Consider the following 18391-nt stretch of genomic DNA (forward strand, 5'->3'; position numbering starts at 1 on the left):
GACCAGTACCCACAAGGGTATTACATTAGAAGGTAAAAACTGGTAACAGGATTCTATGTACATGAAATGTGGAAGGACTTCGGAAATAGTATATTTCTCTTAAGGTATCTCTAAAGAAATAATATATGTCTTTCAACACTAGTGAATGGAGACAATTTCTAACTTCCTCTTCCCTTCAGAAATGCTGTTTTAGGAATTGCAGCTTTTCAACCATTAGTACTTTGAGCACTAATGTTAAGCTTTCCTCTATCTTATTGGACAAATCATGTCATACGCTTTTATGCTGATTGTACAAGGCAGGTCTGGAGACTTTTAGGATGACAGAGAATTTGAGTGCATCCCAGCACTAATACCTGTGCATCACCCATTCCATGCCGCTTCCTTGCATATACACTGTATGACCTGAAAGCCATACATCTTTACCACCAGTGTGAATGTCACATTCAGAAGGTGAAAAAGAAGGGAGGTTCTTGCTTTTAAAAGTGTAGGTTTAGATTGTCCTCAAATTTCCTTTTCCCATTTTCCTTTTTCCTTTTTCTTCTCTTCCCTTTCCTCCCCTGCAGCTGATAAAAGTACAGATAATTGATTCCCAAATTAGTATTGCATTATCCCCAGATTTACAAATTATTGAATGAAATATCGTAGCATGAAACTAAGTATATACAGATGGAGAACAAGTCAAAAATACTCAAGACACTAATAATATAGATGCCTAGCACTGGGAATAATTTTTAAAATATTTGGAAGGGGGAGGGATACTATAATTTTTATCTTTTACAATCTTTTTGGTTTATTTTTTTTCCAGGAAGGGAAAATCTGGTTTCATAGGTCACAGATTATATTTTATATTACCAGCATGATTCTGAAAAGATTTGTGGTTTTCATAACTCTAAAGTGATGTTCATATTGTATTACTAATTTGATAAAGCCATTCTTCTTGCATGTTGCTCTGAGGATAATGCTAAAATAACACAGAAAACATTGAAAAACATTCATTAGTTATTTTGGGGTTTTGTATTAGTTATACAACTTTTCCCAAGTTTCTGATTTCCTCTACTTTATTATTCATTTTACTGCAGTACCTTGAAAAACTGCATTTACTCTAGCTATGATACTAGAGAATGTATTACCATGAACTACTCAGTATTAAGCATGTGATTAAGGAGGTTCCATTTCTGTCTCCTCTGATTCTAAGATTAACTGGAACATTATGGATGATTGATTATGGTATTTTTCAAAGAGAACTTGACAGCATCTGGATGAAATTGGATGTCCTTTATTCAAAGCCCTTCTGAGGGACTGCAGAATTTTTCTACAGCAAACATCATAAGGAATTGTTCTCTCTAATAATTTTATTATGAGTTCTAAGGCTAAGAGTATTTTTTTGCTTTAGTTCTTGGATTCTTGTTCTGAAAAATTAGATACAAATTTAAGCGTTTACTAAAGAACCATCTGATTGTTGTGATTTTAGAGAACAGATTTTTAAAAGATGACTAATACAAAAATAATAATGAATTTAGCAGATGTTGGAGATTTTCAGTAGTTTCATTTAAAAACTGAGATTTTTAAATCAAATCACTTGCTCCTAGAAGAACAATTTTTGAATGTTTGAATTTTTGAAGATCTTTAAGCTTTTTCTTTCACTGCGTCCACTAAAATATTTGTTAGGAGAAACAAAATTTGTGGAGAAAGATACATTAAGGATACGCATTTCTATATTTAAAAAATAACTACCTCAGAACAAAACTTTAAAGTGAGTAAATACTTATATATATACATGAACATCCACACATTTCCTCTTCTTTCAGAAAACTAACAAAACCAGTCTGAGCAATTGTTGCTTTACATTAGGAACAGAAAGTGAAATAAAAACCTGTTGGCATACAGTGCATTCAAGAAGCTGAGATGCAAAAAATCATTTGGTAGATATGTTCCATGACCTTGAACATTATTGTGGTTGAAAAAATGCCCCAACCCGTGCAGTAACTTCTGGAGAATTAGCCGTTTTAAGATCATTGTAACAGAGGCTTCATTTTACTCCATCTTTTAAATGAGAAAAAAAAAAAGTGATTGATTTCATTGAATATAGACACAGCCATGAAATGCCAAGAAGCTAGTTGTTTCTTAATGTGCGTTAATTAAATATTAATCTCATTATTTAGCTCACTGAAAAGCCAGTGAACATACGTTACTTAACCTTCTGTAATATAGTTTAGCTTAATTCCTTCCCTCCTCTCTCTTTTAAGATCAGTCATTAGGATATTTTTCTTGCACGTAAAATGCTGCACTTAAAATGGGATTATGTTAATTAAATTTACAATGCAGAAAACAAAAATTAATAAGGCTGCCAGGAAGCCTGCAATAACTTCTTTCATTCTTAATTCTTCCCCCCTCCCAATATCCCTTTAATGTTTTCCTTTTTTCCCCTAATAAGTTCTCCTCTGAATTGTTTCCAACATCTTTGGCATTTTGTTTGCGTGACAAAAATTAGCAAAACAATTCCTATTTCTTTTTACCAAAAGCCTGATCACTAATGTATCTAATTAAGTTGAGCTTAATATTTTACTGTGCAAATTTATCCCCTGAAGCTTTTTCAGATCCACAGCCTCAGTCTACAATTCACTTGAACTAGAGAGAATAGAGGATGTCTTACAAAGGTCAGATATCTGAATGCAATACATAAATATTATGTATCAGTGTTCCTTGGTGTACTGGGTCTGGCTGGGATAGAGTTAACTTTCCTCACAGCAGCCCACACAGTGCTGTGCTTTGCATCTGTAGCTAAACCAGAGTTGATAACACACCAGTGTTTTGGCTATTGCTGAACAGGGCTTGCACAGCATCAAGGCTTTCTCTCCAACCCCTGTCCCCAAGGCCAGCAGGCTGGGTGCCTGGAAGAGCCTGGGAGGTGACACAGCTGGGACAGCTGACCCAAAATGACCAAAGGGATATCCCATATCATACTATGTCGTGCTGGGCAATAAAAGCTGTGGGAAAGGAGGAGGAGGGGGAGCATTTGGGGCTATGACATTTTTCATTCAAAGCAACCGAAATGCGTGCTGAGGACCTGCTTCCCAGGAAGTGTTTGGACATCTGCCTGCCAATGGGACATAGTGAACAAATTCCTCTTTTTGCTTTGCTTCTGCACACAGCTTTTACTTTACTTAGTAAACTGCCTTTATCTTGACCCACAGGATTTTTCATCGTATTTTCTCCCCCTGTTCTGTTGATGAGGGCAATTGAGATAGCAGCTGGGCAGGGGTCTGGTAGGCAGCCAAGGTCAACCAACCACTCGTGGAAATAGTTTCCCGAGAAGATAACCACTGGACTTAGAAAGTCTGCAAAGTATATGAACTCAATGGATTTACTCTGAAATCATCCCATGAGTTCTATGCAAAGTCTGCCCCATGGATATCACTAACCTTTTGCACTGTTCTATGTCAGGGTAGAATACCAACTTCCAAATAAAAGAAATATGAAGCAAAACTAGCGAGTTGCAAGCTTCTTGACTTAAGGAGTAAAATCTAATCTTTGCACAAATTAGAAATAGGGAATTTCACTGGAGATTTCAATAGAAGCACATGCTCAGAACCAATTATTAAAGTAAATCAAAATAAGCTTGATTTTGATCACACCATGCTTAAGTAAAAGTGAAGAATTTCATTGGGATCAGAATTTCTTGGGATTTATACTGAACATGTAAGGAGATAGAAAAAGCACTGACTGAGATTACATTTGTGTTCTGTGCAAGTGTCAAGTTAATTTTAAAACAAAGACAATCTGGGATAAATTGTCTCTAAACTAATAGGATTACAAAAAGAATTGTTATGGATGTCTGTGCCTTAAATTAAAGTACCACATCGGGTTTTATTTCAGATTTTCAATTTAAAAAAAACCCAACTTGTATTTATTTTTAAAGGAATGAAGTGATAAATTCCGATAGCTTTTTAGCTTTTTTTGTGCAACCTGATTAAAACATGAACTTTAGCAGTACTGCAAAACGCATTTTTTTTCTCAAATGGGGGAATAATTGAAATCAGTTTCTCTTCTTTCTGGAACTCCTGAATCTTTGTAGGATCTGCACATTTTGAAAGTATAATCAAAACATTATAGAGATGGGGCTTGTTCTTCTTTTGTTCCTCTATTATAATATGGGAAGCAATGTTAGCCAAAAGGTATTCTTCACCATCTGCGGTGGTGAATCAGCTAGTTAGTGTCTTAGAGACAAGGAAGCAATGTGTCAGTTATAAGACACAGCAATTTTTTACATAAGACCGCTAAAGCACTGCCAGTCCTATTTCTTCAAAAACCAACAACAAAAAAACAACAAAACAAAAAATCCTGAAAAACACCCTTATGTGTTCCTGGTTTATTTTAAAAAGAAATAAGCAGTGACTCTATATACCAGAGTACTATAAACCAGAGATATAATCTAACTATCTTCCATTAAAACAGTCTTTTTATATGTTATGAAAATATTGTTGTGAATAAAATACAAGCATTACCAAAAATCTGAAAGAAACAATCTTTGAAAAATTCACATATTTTCAGTTTATTTAAATACTGGCCACACTATATGTGAGGAAAAGGGCTGTTTGTTTTTCAGTAGACTGACTGTTAATATGCGGTACTTCAAAAGGTGGAGAACAGTGCTGGGGAGGGCAACTGCAATGCATGCAGTTGTTAACTACCAAGATTTTACAGGCAAGCAAAACAAATTATTTCAGCAGCCTTTGTGCTACTTTCTGCCTTCTTATGCCTTGGGGCAGTGCAGGCAGGGAGGATGGATAAGTTTTCCTGACCAGTGTCTGATGCATTCAGCTCTCCTAAAAGACCAAAGACACCAACCTATATCCAGCATAAATTACTAAGCAAATATTTTGGTATACTTAGAAACATGAAACTGAAACGGGCTTCTAGCCTGTTTCTGTTTTTGCAGGCATTACCACAGATACACTGAGAAACTACAAACTGATAACTTGCTAGAACATTTTGTCGTGCCACCTTTGGGCTATAAGTGTTTCTGTATTTTTCACATGCAGCTAAGTACCTTTCTGCAGCAATTTTGAACATGCTGAATTTCGATCTTTTATGAATCCCTAGTACAATCAAGCACTGTTTGCATTATGTGTTACACATTAGAGCGAGGAGTTAAAATTCGCTGTTTTTTCACAAGGTTAGAAACAAAACAGAAAAATCCTCAAGAAATGTTGAAGGGACTATGAATGTGAAAATTACTAGTCTGATCTCTAAGCAGGTCTAAGCTTGTGTTTCAGTCTCTGTCATCCCATCAGTTGTCCCATCCCCACAAAACTGAACTGAATTTAACTGACTTTGTGGTTTTTTCCTACACTCAGTGAGTCAGCAGCTGTATTACTTTATGTCATTATTTGATCCTTTGTTTCCACACTGGAAAATCTAAAGGAAGGAATCTTAATCTTTACATTCTGCCACCACCATAACTAATTTCCTTTCCATTCTCCTCGATCCCTAAACACTGAGCAACTACAATTTTAATTTCAAGCTCTAGTTGCATATTACTTTTCAAAAAGCTTAAAACACATTATTTTGAAAGAGTGGCATATTTTCATATTCCTTATTTATGTTGAAAACATGCTTCACCAAATTTTTGTTTGTTGAGGTGTTTCCTCATTTGGTGCAGCAGGAAGATGGTGAGCTATGCTGCAAAATGCCAGTCACAAACAATTCTTTTGTTCATTCCTTTTTTTTTCCTTTCTTCTGTTTTATTTTTTGCACGGGGTGTCCTCCACAGTGTACAGCATAAATAAGCAACATTATTGCAGTGATGGCCTGTATCAGCTTTCATGGGAAGACAAGACATATACAAAACATATTTTTATTTTTGTACGTTCTAGGTGATAAAAGGCACATGAGTCTATGACCCACACAGTCAACAAAACTTGCAAGGGTACATCTGAGTTTTGGAAAAGCCAGTGGATCTTAAACATGTGAAAAAGTGTTGTGTAAAACAGGAAAACCCCTCTGGCTCACTTGTAAAGTAACTCTTATACTACATTTCTTTACTAGGTGAAGTCATAATAAGAGAAGTTCTCCAATGAAATTTATAAGCTCAGGAACATAAGATTTATTAAAATAATACTATGATTTATTATTGCAAGCACTTGAAACAATAGACAAATGTATTGACAGAATACGTTTTTTTTTCTTAAATATGTTTTAAGAGAGATAATAACAAACGTAAAAAGAAAGAAACATATAGAAGTGTAAATGAAACATACATAGGACTAAAAGGTGGTTTTATCTCTATCCTAACAACTTAATAGGGAAATTTTATTGATGATATCTCATGCACACTGCAGTTAAAACTTACTCTTGCAAATTGAATAAATGTACTTTTCTATGTCTTGAAAAAATACGATAGTTTAACTGCATGTCATATTTAGTTTAAAAAATGAGGCTAATGTTTACAAGAAATGAACGATCTTTGCTTTGCAAATTAAACCTTTGCAATATTTTTCATATAGCATACAGATTCATACTGTAGATTATGCAATTGAAAAAATAGTGCCAATTTTACTTGTTTTTAACTGCTTAGAACAAACACTGAAAGTTAACAATGTAAAAAGCCATTTTATCCTATGTAATAATTGCCAGAGGGAGGATAATATAGTCTGCAAATGAACTTATTGTCATCCAACCTCCAGAATCTGGCTTTTATTAACAAAAATAGAGCTTTGTACTATATAAGAATATATATTTTGGGTTTGTTTATTTGGTTTTTTTCAGTCTTATCTCTTTGCCAAAAAGAACGGGACCACCTAACTAGTTTGCATCTTAAGAGTCTGGTTGGCTGAACAGCAATATTTTTATAATGACGTGGTCCACTTGAAAAATAAATTTAAAAAGGCTTAAATATGCCAAAACAATGTTGTAACCAAACATATTGTTATGCTTAAGTCCTTACAGAACCCAAGGCATAGTTTCTGTAAAAAAGGAAGTGAAAATTCATCTTTGGGAAGGGGAAAATCATGTAGTAGTATATGTATCTTTTTCAGGTATTTCTATTTTCTATAATAGTTCTCAGGAAACATGCCCACATTTTGAGGGTACAGAGATCAGGTGGCAAAATGACCTATTAGAATTTACACAATCTTTGTTTACAGAACACATAGTTCTGAGTTCAAATGCCATCAATATCCTATTAACTTATCTCCTGAAACAACATGAACTAAAATGTAGATTCAAATAACAATCATTAATCTGCCACATATTCTGTCACTAGAAAAAAATTTTTGTTGCTATTTTTTTTGTCTACCGTTGTGTAATAATCAGTAAAAAATGTGATGTTTCTATAAGTGTTTTTTTCTTTAGGGGGAAGGGTTGGGGGTTTTTTTCTTTTTTTGAATATCTTGTTTTCATGCATATCAAACTGGTGAAACTTTGAACTTTCAATTTAATAAGCAAAGTAAGTGCATCGAATTGCAATTGATCTTTTTAAGCAAATCTTTAATGCCTTTCCTCCTGGTTTTTTGTATATTTCCAGCAGGAAGGGAAAAGAAGAAATACAAGATGAATGAACAGATAAACCATAAATGACAAAGTGGTCTCTGCTATAACAAATCATGGACTGTCCTTTACAAAACCACCACTTCTTTCCAGACTACCTAATCCAAAATTGAACACATTAGGCAGCTTCACATTATTATAATGGAAGCACTCTTTTTTCCCATCCTGGAATTTCAGCCTTTTCTACTGCATTCTTTTTCAAATGTTAAAGAGGAGACTGGTGAGTTAAAACTTGAAACAACAGAAGACAGAAAATAAAAAGTTCTGGCAGAACTGCATGAGTCAGACTTGAAAGCCATAAATTCCTCCTTACTCTCCCCATTTTTTTGCTAGTTATTGTGGCACACAGAGTTTGTGAACTGGAAGTTCAGCACGTGGTTAAAGTCAATGGAAGCAGTTGGGATAAAAGTTTAAATTGACAAAAGTACCAATATCTGTGGTACAGACAGGGAGTGCCTCAAGGATTTAATATAAATCATACAAATGTTATAAAAATTAAAGACACTCATAAGCCATTTGAACCAGAAGGAAGGTATCAAGAAGATCAGACTACACTTACATTATTACAGGTATGTGAGGAGCAGGAAACAATTACAGGGCAAACACACGAAACAGGTACGATGAAAGCTCCTGGGGACATTTTATGAAAATTAAAAGATGACGTTGTTACTTTAAAATGAAGTATATTTAGGAAGGGACAAAATCATATACACATTCTTTAGATATCTTGAAGGATTTGTCTTTCATCAAAGGCTGCATGCAGGCATAACTGACATTTCATAATTGGAAAGTATGAAATAAAGAAGACAGCTCCTGTTGGTCTGAAAGTCTCAGGGCCACATACCACTAGGGGCTGGAAAGTTATTTCAGAGAACTGAGCAATCAGCACACACTTGCTCTATTCTAGTCCTTTCTCAAGTACCTTCTGTTGTCCTGTTGAAGACAGGCTTTGGGACAGATAGACCACCGGGACAGACAGACCACTGATCTGGCATGATCATTCCAATCTTCTTATCAAAGTATTCTATTCTTCAGAATTTAAAGGCTTCAAGCAATACTTTCTACTTCTATACAGTCAAAAATATTCTCTACTGAAGTGCTTTTTCTAGACCAAGACAAAACAAATAAGCACACATTTACACTGCTGTGACATCTCTCTACTCTTTTTGGGGTGACTGGAGCTTTTAGCTAATATTCTGCACTGCATTCTTTCTTTCCTGACATTATTCATTAATTTGCTGCTTTTCCAATAACCAAAACACAGACTTGAATTTGAAATCACGATCTGGCATTTTCTATGTTGAGAAGAATATTCCAGGCTCTCAGAAATATGTTAGTATCTCAAAGTTTAACTGTCTAAACATTCAGTCCAATACTTGACCCATCCCAGCTAACAGGGATGAAATTCAGATTGCTTCATAGTATAGCTGGCTACTACCTGCAACGGCTGGAAATTGCACGGTGAAAATAGCTGTGTCTCACTGATCAGCATCAAAAGCAGATCAAAAAGATTTGAACATACATACACACATAAGGGTGGCCTAAGTATCACCTTTCCATTTTCCTGTAGACTCTGCATAGAGTTGTTCCTTTTACAGTGGTTAAGGATTTTTCTCATCTTTGTGATACCAAGCAAGTTGAAACGTAGATTTAGGCTGCTGTAACCCTACATAAAGGAAACATTTGTGCAGAGGAACAGTACCAGGATTGAGGGAATGTCATCTTTGAACGTGCAATTCTGTCCTCCAAGGGAATTGGCTTTGAGCCCAGGATTTGGCCCACGGATTATGTCCAGGTCTTTGTCACTGTATTTTAACTAATCTTGATGTTTGGCAGTCTGTTGGCAGACCCTATTCAACTCTTTCAGTTAGTGTTTCTGTCCAAACGATTGCTTGTCACAAATGGACATGATTTTTCTCTTTCCAAACAGTTTTAAATGGTCTGAAGTAATTGTCTACTCACCAAGGTCAGCTAAGCAAGAATACATCAGCAGTGCTGCAGCAGATTGTACAACTAAACAACTCAGAAGTTCATAGATTTAAAATGTATAAGTCTTTCTCGGTGGCATTTTTGTAGGACTATACTATAATATTGTCTTTTAGTTAAATCAGTATATTCCCAAAAATATTTAAAGACTCTATTCTTTCAGTGGTGATCACATATCATAAACCACATTTCTGTGGTGAAACATCACATAGGGCACAAAGTACTCTAGGTGGTTATTTGTTGCAAAACTGATGTTTTGTGATAGCAAAATTCTCAGAACAGGAGATGGTGGCAGAGATAGATAGGATTTTGTATACAACATTTTTCTACTGCAGTGCTTAATGAGTTTAGGATTACTGCTTTTTTTTGCTTCTGCTCATGTCATTTGTCTGTGTTTGAAAGTTTAATAAAGTCTTCATAAAAAGATGTCTTTCTGTCTCTTTTTTGTTATTACAAAGTATCCAGGTGTATTGTCTGGGAAAATCCAAGGCAGACTGTCTGGAATCTAGTTTGTTAGATAACTGCAATAGTACATGAATTCAGATCTTGGATATTGATAGGAAGACGCTGCAATGGTGCTATAAACCTGGGCCTTACATATTAAACAGTTTTCTGCTTTTTCATGTTTCTAGCACAGGCAATTAATTGACCATTATATGTAAGAAATGCACGTTAAGTACTATTTCTTTGTTCTGCTACCCCTAAAATCAGGTTTCTCCAACTCCAGGTTTGCATTTCTTTAAATGACCATGGGTGAGTTGTTTATAGCCAGGAAGTCTGCAGTGCTGAGGCTGTGCCCCACCTCTCATTATCCCATGCCTGTACTGCTCTCCATCACATCTTGTGTCTCCACTTCTCAGTGTCTTTGCTGTCATACCAGGCCCATGTATTTCTCCACACTGCATCACTAAGTAAGTGTTGAAGATATCTCATTCTACATAGAATAAGTACTTCCTACTGTGATTCTACCATAAACAAAAGTAAAACAAAGTAGACCTAGATCTGGTGAATTAGAAAAATTGCTGTCACAGCTAAAGTAAGAAAAAGCTGTTGGAGGGTCAAGAAAAGTTCAGAGGGCAAGCATGGCAAGCTTCAGTCCTGAGGCACTGCAAATTCAGTGCAAAACTGATGACTTGTTATTAACAATGACAATACCATATTACAGGGCTACATGGTTATCATGCCCACATGTGCACTTGGAATATAAAATCCCATTGCAGTCTACAGAGAAGTAATCAGTACAAGCAATGGAGCCTTGATGACAATTCACCTCATTCTAAAGCAGATCTCTTAGCAATGGGTCAGCCTAGTTGCTTTCTAGGCCATAATGGAACTTAGACACCTAGCTCACATGTAGACACGTGTAGGAGGCCAAATTCAGATGTGTCAAACTTAGTCTCAACTCTTCTGATGCAGCTGGAAAGTCTGGCTCCTAGATTAATGTTGGGTTCACTCTTTCCCATTCTCCCTCTGGCCTAAGGCTTCTACATGGTTCAGCTTTAACAAGAACAGTGCGGAAAGGAGGAACTTGGGTTTTGTTAAAATGTAGGGAACCTTCCTAGGACATGAGTAATATAGTACTAAACTGCTTCAGATTATTAGCTTCCCAAATGCTCTAACCAATAGATGGGCAAAAAAGGGAAAGCTGCAACAATTTCAGTTCAAATTAGGTATCATATCTCAGGAGGAACATCGGCTTCCTAAGCTCTCCATATGAAGACTGGGCATGGTCACTTAAATGACGAATATGCCTCTGGAGGTGCCCTTCCTTCATCTTGTACAGTGCTGAGCAGCCCTGAGAAGTAAGCAGAAGTGATTGCTGCCAGGCACTTTCAGCACATAAATCACAGGAAAACTTGGTGCTGTCTTAGACATATTGCAGAAGTTCATACAGGAATTCAGCCCTGGAACAGAGGTTTGCCAACTGACTTAATCACAGGAGAGTTTTTGCGTATTACTAAACCTAAAGCATACTATTTTATAAAGAGAGGGTTAGTCATGGCACCTAAGTCAGATTTCTTCTCAAACTAGATGGTCTTTCTGCTGAGAATTGCCTGGGAGACTAATCTTCTAACTAAGCACCTTAATTGAGAGACTGAAATTAAGAAGTGTAAATCCCTCCCTTGACCTATGCCCCTTACCAATGTTTATAGAACAAATCCCAAAGTTTAGAACTGTGACACAGTTATTATGTCGTGGTCGAGACGGACAAAGGACAAGTACACATTCTTATAGTACAGGCAAAGAAGGTTTATTTATTACTACAAGCCAGCAATTTTATACCCATTATACTTGTTACCTTGTACATATGTCTGTCCCTCATTGGTCAGAAAGTTGTCAGAAGTTGTTTTTCTCACCCCTCATTGGGTGACTTTTTCAGGTTCCTTATCACAACTGCAAATGCTCAACACATTCCTTAAACTTAGTTTCCCAGGCATGCTTCTCATCCTTTCTTGTTCTTTCACGGGAACACTGCAATCTTGTCAAGGTCAATATCCTCCCCAGGCTCCTTGGTCCAGCCGAGGTCCTCCGCATTATTACATACATGTCAGTCCCCAAATATATTCTACTTCTTAGTCTTAAAAAGTGGTGAGGTTTACAGTCTAGGGTATTCAGGATTTGCTGCATTTTTTTAAAAGCTGTTACTTCTTAAAAAAAATACATAGAAATTTTCTCTGAAAAAATATATTTCATTGTTTTAGACACTGTAATAACGTGATAGACAACAGACTTAAAAGCTTACTGTTACCTCTGATCAAATTGTTGACATAAATATCAAAAGTTTTCAAATGAAAAAAAGAAATAAATATTGGAGCTCATCTGTTATCCCACAAAGTCAAGAGGAACTTTATTTCATCCCTATGGCAATATGAGAATATTAAAAGGATCAAGAAAGCAAAGAGACTAATCTTTAAGAAAAGGAAAGAAGAAAAATTATGTGAAGAGTTTATTTCAGCAAAACAGAAGGATAGAAAAATCATAGATGAGAACCAACTAATTGAGTTTATATGAAGAGGGGAACAGATTAAGATTTAAGTCTTATCAGTTATGAAACTTCATAAACAATGCTAAACTTTTGGAGAACCTGAAAATCATTTAAGCAATAAGTTAAGAGGTATCAAGGCATAAGTAAATATTTTTTAAGGAACTATACTTCTGTTTTGAATTGCCTAAAGTTTTGTCAAGTTAGGTTAATCACCAAGTTGAAAAGAACTCCGATTCAAATGCGAAGGTTCCCTGGGTGTATGTCTAAATCACAACAATTCCTATTTTAACAAAATCACTCTAAGTTTTGTATTGACTGACGTTCTTATGCATGTTTAATTACTTAAATGATTTTTCCCTGTGATAGCAAAGCTATCTATTTCCTTTGCTTAAAAAAATCAAAGAACAATATAAAGAAGGTTTGCCATGATTACCTTAATTAAAACAATGTTTCATTTTGTCTTATTGTCCATGTACCTGTTTTTCTTGAGTAATTGTAAGTCTTACTGATCATTACTGATAATATATAACTAATGTCTATATATATTTGAAATCAGGTCTTATCTAAATTGATAGCATGGTTAAACAATCTTTTTCAAATATAGTTTCAATTTTTTAAGTAAAGCTAATAGATTTTATGTCATATAGGTTGTATAGCCACCTATGAAACCTGAAATTACTTTGAAAAATGAAAGCAGGAAGTAAGTAAAAGAAACTTTTCTTTACTGTACTGAGGAAGAGAAATACCTGAGTACAATTAATTTATCCAGAATATATCAGAATTTTTAGGTGAAATAAAAGAACTTATTAGAATTGAATGAGTTTTCAAAAATTTAAATATTATTTAATGTAGAAATGCTGGCAAATCTTTGGGAGTATCTTAAAAGGCAAATCTGTGTTCACATATTCCCAGGAGCAGGGGGGAAATAATCATTTAGAATATTAATGAAACAGAATCCAGTTTATTAGAAAACCAAGAAAAAGGACTATCAGTTCATGATTTATCAGAAATTAACACAGTAAGCAGGTATTACCAAATTATCCCTTTATCAGGTGATTTATATGTGATCAGTGTTTTTGTTCCTTACAATAACACTTGATTTTATAGTGAACGTTTTCCTAAGGGAGAAAAAAAAAAAAGAAGAAAACATTAAAATCATAAGGACATGGTCACAAACATGTTCGCTTTCAGTTGTTACATTCAAAAACAGTTTGCAAAACAAATTGTTATTCTAAGTGCTCCTGTTTTGGTTGCCCCAGGTTATTTGAAAGCCAGCCCAGGAAGTATATTACATTTCACCTGAGTATTTCTGGCAAGATAAGCAAAATTGGGCTAAGCAGCATAAATTTTCACAGTTTTTCCTGGGTATATTTAAAACATTTAAAGCTTTTCTTATGTAGGGATTTAACCAGCCACAATGTTTTGGGTTTTTTTTGTTGTGCTTTCAGGTTTTTTTTCCCATTCCAAAAATGTCCTGTCTCTTTCATGCCTTTCTTCCTACAGGTATTAAGCTACATCTTAACTTTGTTAGAAGGATAGACAATCTTTCTGATGAGAAACAAGTATCACCTTTAGTTTTAAAACTGCTTAGGCATGGCAAGAAGAGTAGAATTATTCCTTAAGTCTATCATCTTAAATTGTGTGTTATTAGTATAATGTCTACCAGATAACTGCAGGGTGCCCTCTATTCTGCAGTGTGTAAGCCCCATAAACTGAGAGAAAATTTCAGAAAAGTTCTTTATGAGTTAAAATTTTTTGAACAAGGGTAGTAATTTTCAACATTTATTTTCCACCTGGAATATACTTGGAATCAAGAAAGTAAAAGAAAATGACTTGTAGACAAAGATAAAAATCCAGGTGAAAGTTAAGTTTAACAAAAAGTAAACTATTTGGAAAATATCTCTGGAATATTAAACAAGTCGGTCCATGTATAAGAACAATTGTGATCCTGGTTTTCAATGGCTTCCACATCTAATAACTCACTAGATCATTAATCTTTCTCTCTTTAAGGTGTAAGATGGGTCTTTTCCAACATCACTCATCTCCTTTCACTTGTTTTTTTCACAAAACTTGTAAGAAACAATTATCTTTTAACTTCTACCACTGGATCACATTTTGCAAAAGACTATCAAAATGCAAAAGTTACTAGGAGCACATTCACAAATATGTAAATACAGGGGATGATGATATAAATAATTATTAATAAAACCAGCTAAAAACATTGGCATAGACCCTCAGAAGTAGATTTGCTAGTGACTAAGGAGGCTGGAGTTCCCACATCTAAGACATCACATGTGTTATGTGCTCTCAGTTGTGCCTGACACACACCAGCAGAGTGTGCAATGTGTCTCTACAGCAATCCTTACTCTCAAGAACACTCTTACATCATTGTGTGGTAACATTTATGGAGGAATTACCCTGTTAACTCAGTGACCACTTAAAGGTTGTACCTAGACACAACTCTCATTGCGTAGCTCTGATGTAAGTGGTCTGCAACTTCTTTTCTGAAAAATATTAACATTTTGGAAAGCTAGATTATTTTTTTTTACTCACATATGAGAACTTTCAAGAAGTTAAAATACTTATGTAAAAAGGAGCATGACGTGAGAAGAACTTTCCAGAGATAAACTATTCTATTTTAGAAAGAGAAGACAGTTATGAAGAGAGATACGTGGAATTTCTGCTCAATAAAGCATCTCTCCTGGCTCAACAAATAGTATCGAGATCTTGTTAGATCTAAGGATATAGCAGATGGAATGTATTCAAAGAAAAATCAGATTTTAAATTTAGAGAAAGTTTAAAGGAAAAAGTATAAGTCATATTTTTAATGAATGAGGCTACTTTTTCTCTCAGAACTTAACACTTGATAACATTTGAGGTTTCCTTGATACTAAAAAGCTCATTATCTTTGCTCAAATCTAGTTTAAGCCACAGAGCCCTAGAGGTTGCCTAGTTTTAATTGTCTCTAAAAGTTAACATTATTTATTGTGTCTACTGTGAAATGGCTAACTTACACATAAGAGTGCTCTATTAAATGCACTTCTATTGTCAAAGTCAACTGCTTCCGGCAGTGCCATTCCTGAGAAGCTACTGATCAAAAGGTAATGAGAACTGACAGACAACATCACAACTGCTCCATTGTAAACAGACTGTTAGACTAGGAATTAAGTGAGCGGTACTGATTGATTGTTTCTACATTAGTGAAATCTAGCAGAAAGAACAAGGGTTTCTTGGCATTCATTTGCACATTATGATGACTAAACCTGCACATTAAAGCATATTGGAAATAGCCAGCTACTCTGAAATACATGGAAGTGGGAATAGAAATTGCTTTCAAAATAAATCTGAATATCATGGCACCCTAAACCACAAACTTCTTATGAGTGATTCTTTTGCTGCACAGTTATTACTGTATCTGTATCAGTTAAAGAACCCCAAAAGAATAAAATAAAGGAAATAAAAAGATCTCACAGATGAGACAATATCTCACTTCAGTGCAATTCTTTCCACACTTTCAGTACATTGGTTTGACTAATGGTTACAGACCCAATTTATAGGTGCCTTGCTATATTCTTCAATTAGTGAGAAAAAGATAGAGCTCTAAATTCTGGCAGTGCATGTCTGTAACTGCAGGGATCAATAGAATCATTTGAAGTGTATGCGCTTGGATGGGTCTGTGACCATTACTTTGGTCCTATTCTTTGTGGACACAGCAGTCTGTTTTCTTCCTAGTGACAGCCTTTAACATACCTGATGATCATTATTATGTCATCCTCTCAGTTTTCTCTTCTGTTTTAAACAATCCCTATTATTTCAATATTTTCTCATTTCTTTGAACAGCCCTGCTACTCTCCACTGGGCTGTTTCCAAGTCATTTAATGTATTCAAAGGCCCAGTGCTTTTCCTTGAATTTTCATATCCTGTATAAACTGGTTAACATTTTTCTCATCCAGTGTCTAAATCTTTAATTACAAAACTGAGTAGTAGGAAACCTGGAACAGACTCCTTGACTGCCTTGCTTGATACAGAACTTTTGTCCTGTCATAAAAAGACATTAAGCTGTTTTGATTTGTTTTGCTCTTGACAGATGCATGTTGACTGTTAAAAATAGATGGTTTACTTTTTTGTTCCAGGTTTTCTGCGTATTTTTTGTATACTGAAGCTAGGCTGGATTAGCTACAACTCCCTGACCATCTTATTTTTCTTTTTTTTTCCTTTTTTTTTTTTTTCTTTAAAGACATCATATACATTTGTCACTTTCTAATTTTCTGGAATTCCTCCCTTCCTTCACAAATTATGATTTTTTTTGTTGTTTAAATACTTGAGAATGCACAGTTCCTAATGCAACCTATATGAATTTTTATAGGTCCACTTCATCTGAGAGCTTTTAACAAATTCAAGCATTCTTATCTTCACTTTAGCTTCCACATTTATACATGCCATTAGTTGTGCTAAGCTTCTGATACTACTTATGTTAGTATAAACTGAGCAAGAAAAGCTTCAGAAACTTGTAATTCCTGTTATCATCTGTCATCATCCTTCCATTTTCACTGAGTACCTTGCAAAGGCATTCCTTGGATGTTTTCTACTAATTTATGTATAGCTTTTTTTTGTTGTTGTTACTCTGTTGCACAGTGGTTTATTCTGTGCCTTATCCCTCCTGATTGTGTCCTGTCACGCTATAGCAGTTTGTCTTAATCCTTAGTAATCTCAAAATGATCCAATTGTGTGATTCCTTCTTGAGTTTCAGATCATTGTAAAGTTGATTTAGCCAGATTAATCTTCAAGTATATTTTATTCCATTTTGCCTTACATTTTGTTTTTGCTCCACCAAAATTCCTTTCTCCTCAGTGTGATTTTCAGGACTAGAAAATCATTTATCAGAAACCCCCTTCATAATTCATAGGTAAAATGCCAATTAGAGTTATAAAAACAACTGTAATTATGGCATTTCCAGCTTCTCAGTACTTGCCCTTACATCCTGAATAATATGTTGCAGAACCATGTAGAAGAAAAGAAATTAATAGAAGGAAACAAGAGACAAAGTTGTTACCTTTACATACCCTTTCCCTGCCCTTCACAACAGTCCCTTCCAATAATTGTACCTTTAAACCACAGAAATACAGAAATGTAGATTGTTAACAATGTCACTCTTACTTCCTATGACATGGTTATTAAGTCACGGTAAGAAAAACTGCACAAAACAGTTTTAACTAAAAGTGAATTAATTAAATTAAAGCTCTTTTTAAAGTTAGTAGTTTTATTGCATGTGAATTTTTCTAAGTAAACAAGTTTGTATTTTGTCTGATTTCTCAAAGAACTGTTCAGAACTTTTACAGAATTGAGAAAATCTTATTACATTGTTAGTTTTAGATATAGAATGACTGAGACTATTTGGGAAGGGTAAGTCAAGTGTTATTGACTCTAGTCCTTCAGTTTGCCATTTCTGTAACTAGATTCAGAAAGGACAGTAGCAGTGTTTATAACTCAGTTTCCTTGAGAGTGAAGATGTACTTAGGTTGATCAACATGACCTGGTTAAAAAATTTGCTATTTGTTCAGTATTCATTCTCCAGTTTTAAAAAAAAGTTGTGCACAAATATTCATACTAAAAGAAGATGAGCTGTTTTTCAGACTCCATCTGTTTTCCACTGACTCCTTAATAAGAATACAGGCAGCACAGACTGAGAAAGATCAGAGAAGCCTGTGCTCCTCAAGGCTATTACCTTGTTTACCTAATTTAAAAACAAACAGGCAAAATATTTCCATCCTCTTTGCATTTGTTTGTATTAATTCATCACTCTGTAAAACATAATATTCTAAAAGCAACTGATCTCTGAATATCCTTTACCTATGTCAGTAGTAGAAATCT

The sequence above is a fragment of the Haliaeetus albicilla genome, chromosome 3 (genome assembly GCF_947461875.1).
Source record: "Haliaeetus albicilla chromosome 3, bHalAlb1.1, whole genome shotgun sequence".
NCBI classification, from domain to species: domain Eukaryota; kingdom Metazoa; phylum Chordata; class Aves; order Accipitriformes; family Accipitridae; genus Haliaeetus; species Haliaeetus albicilla.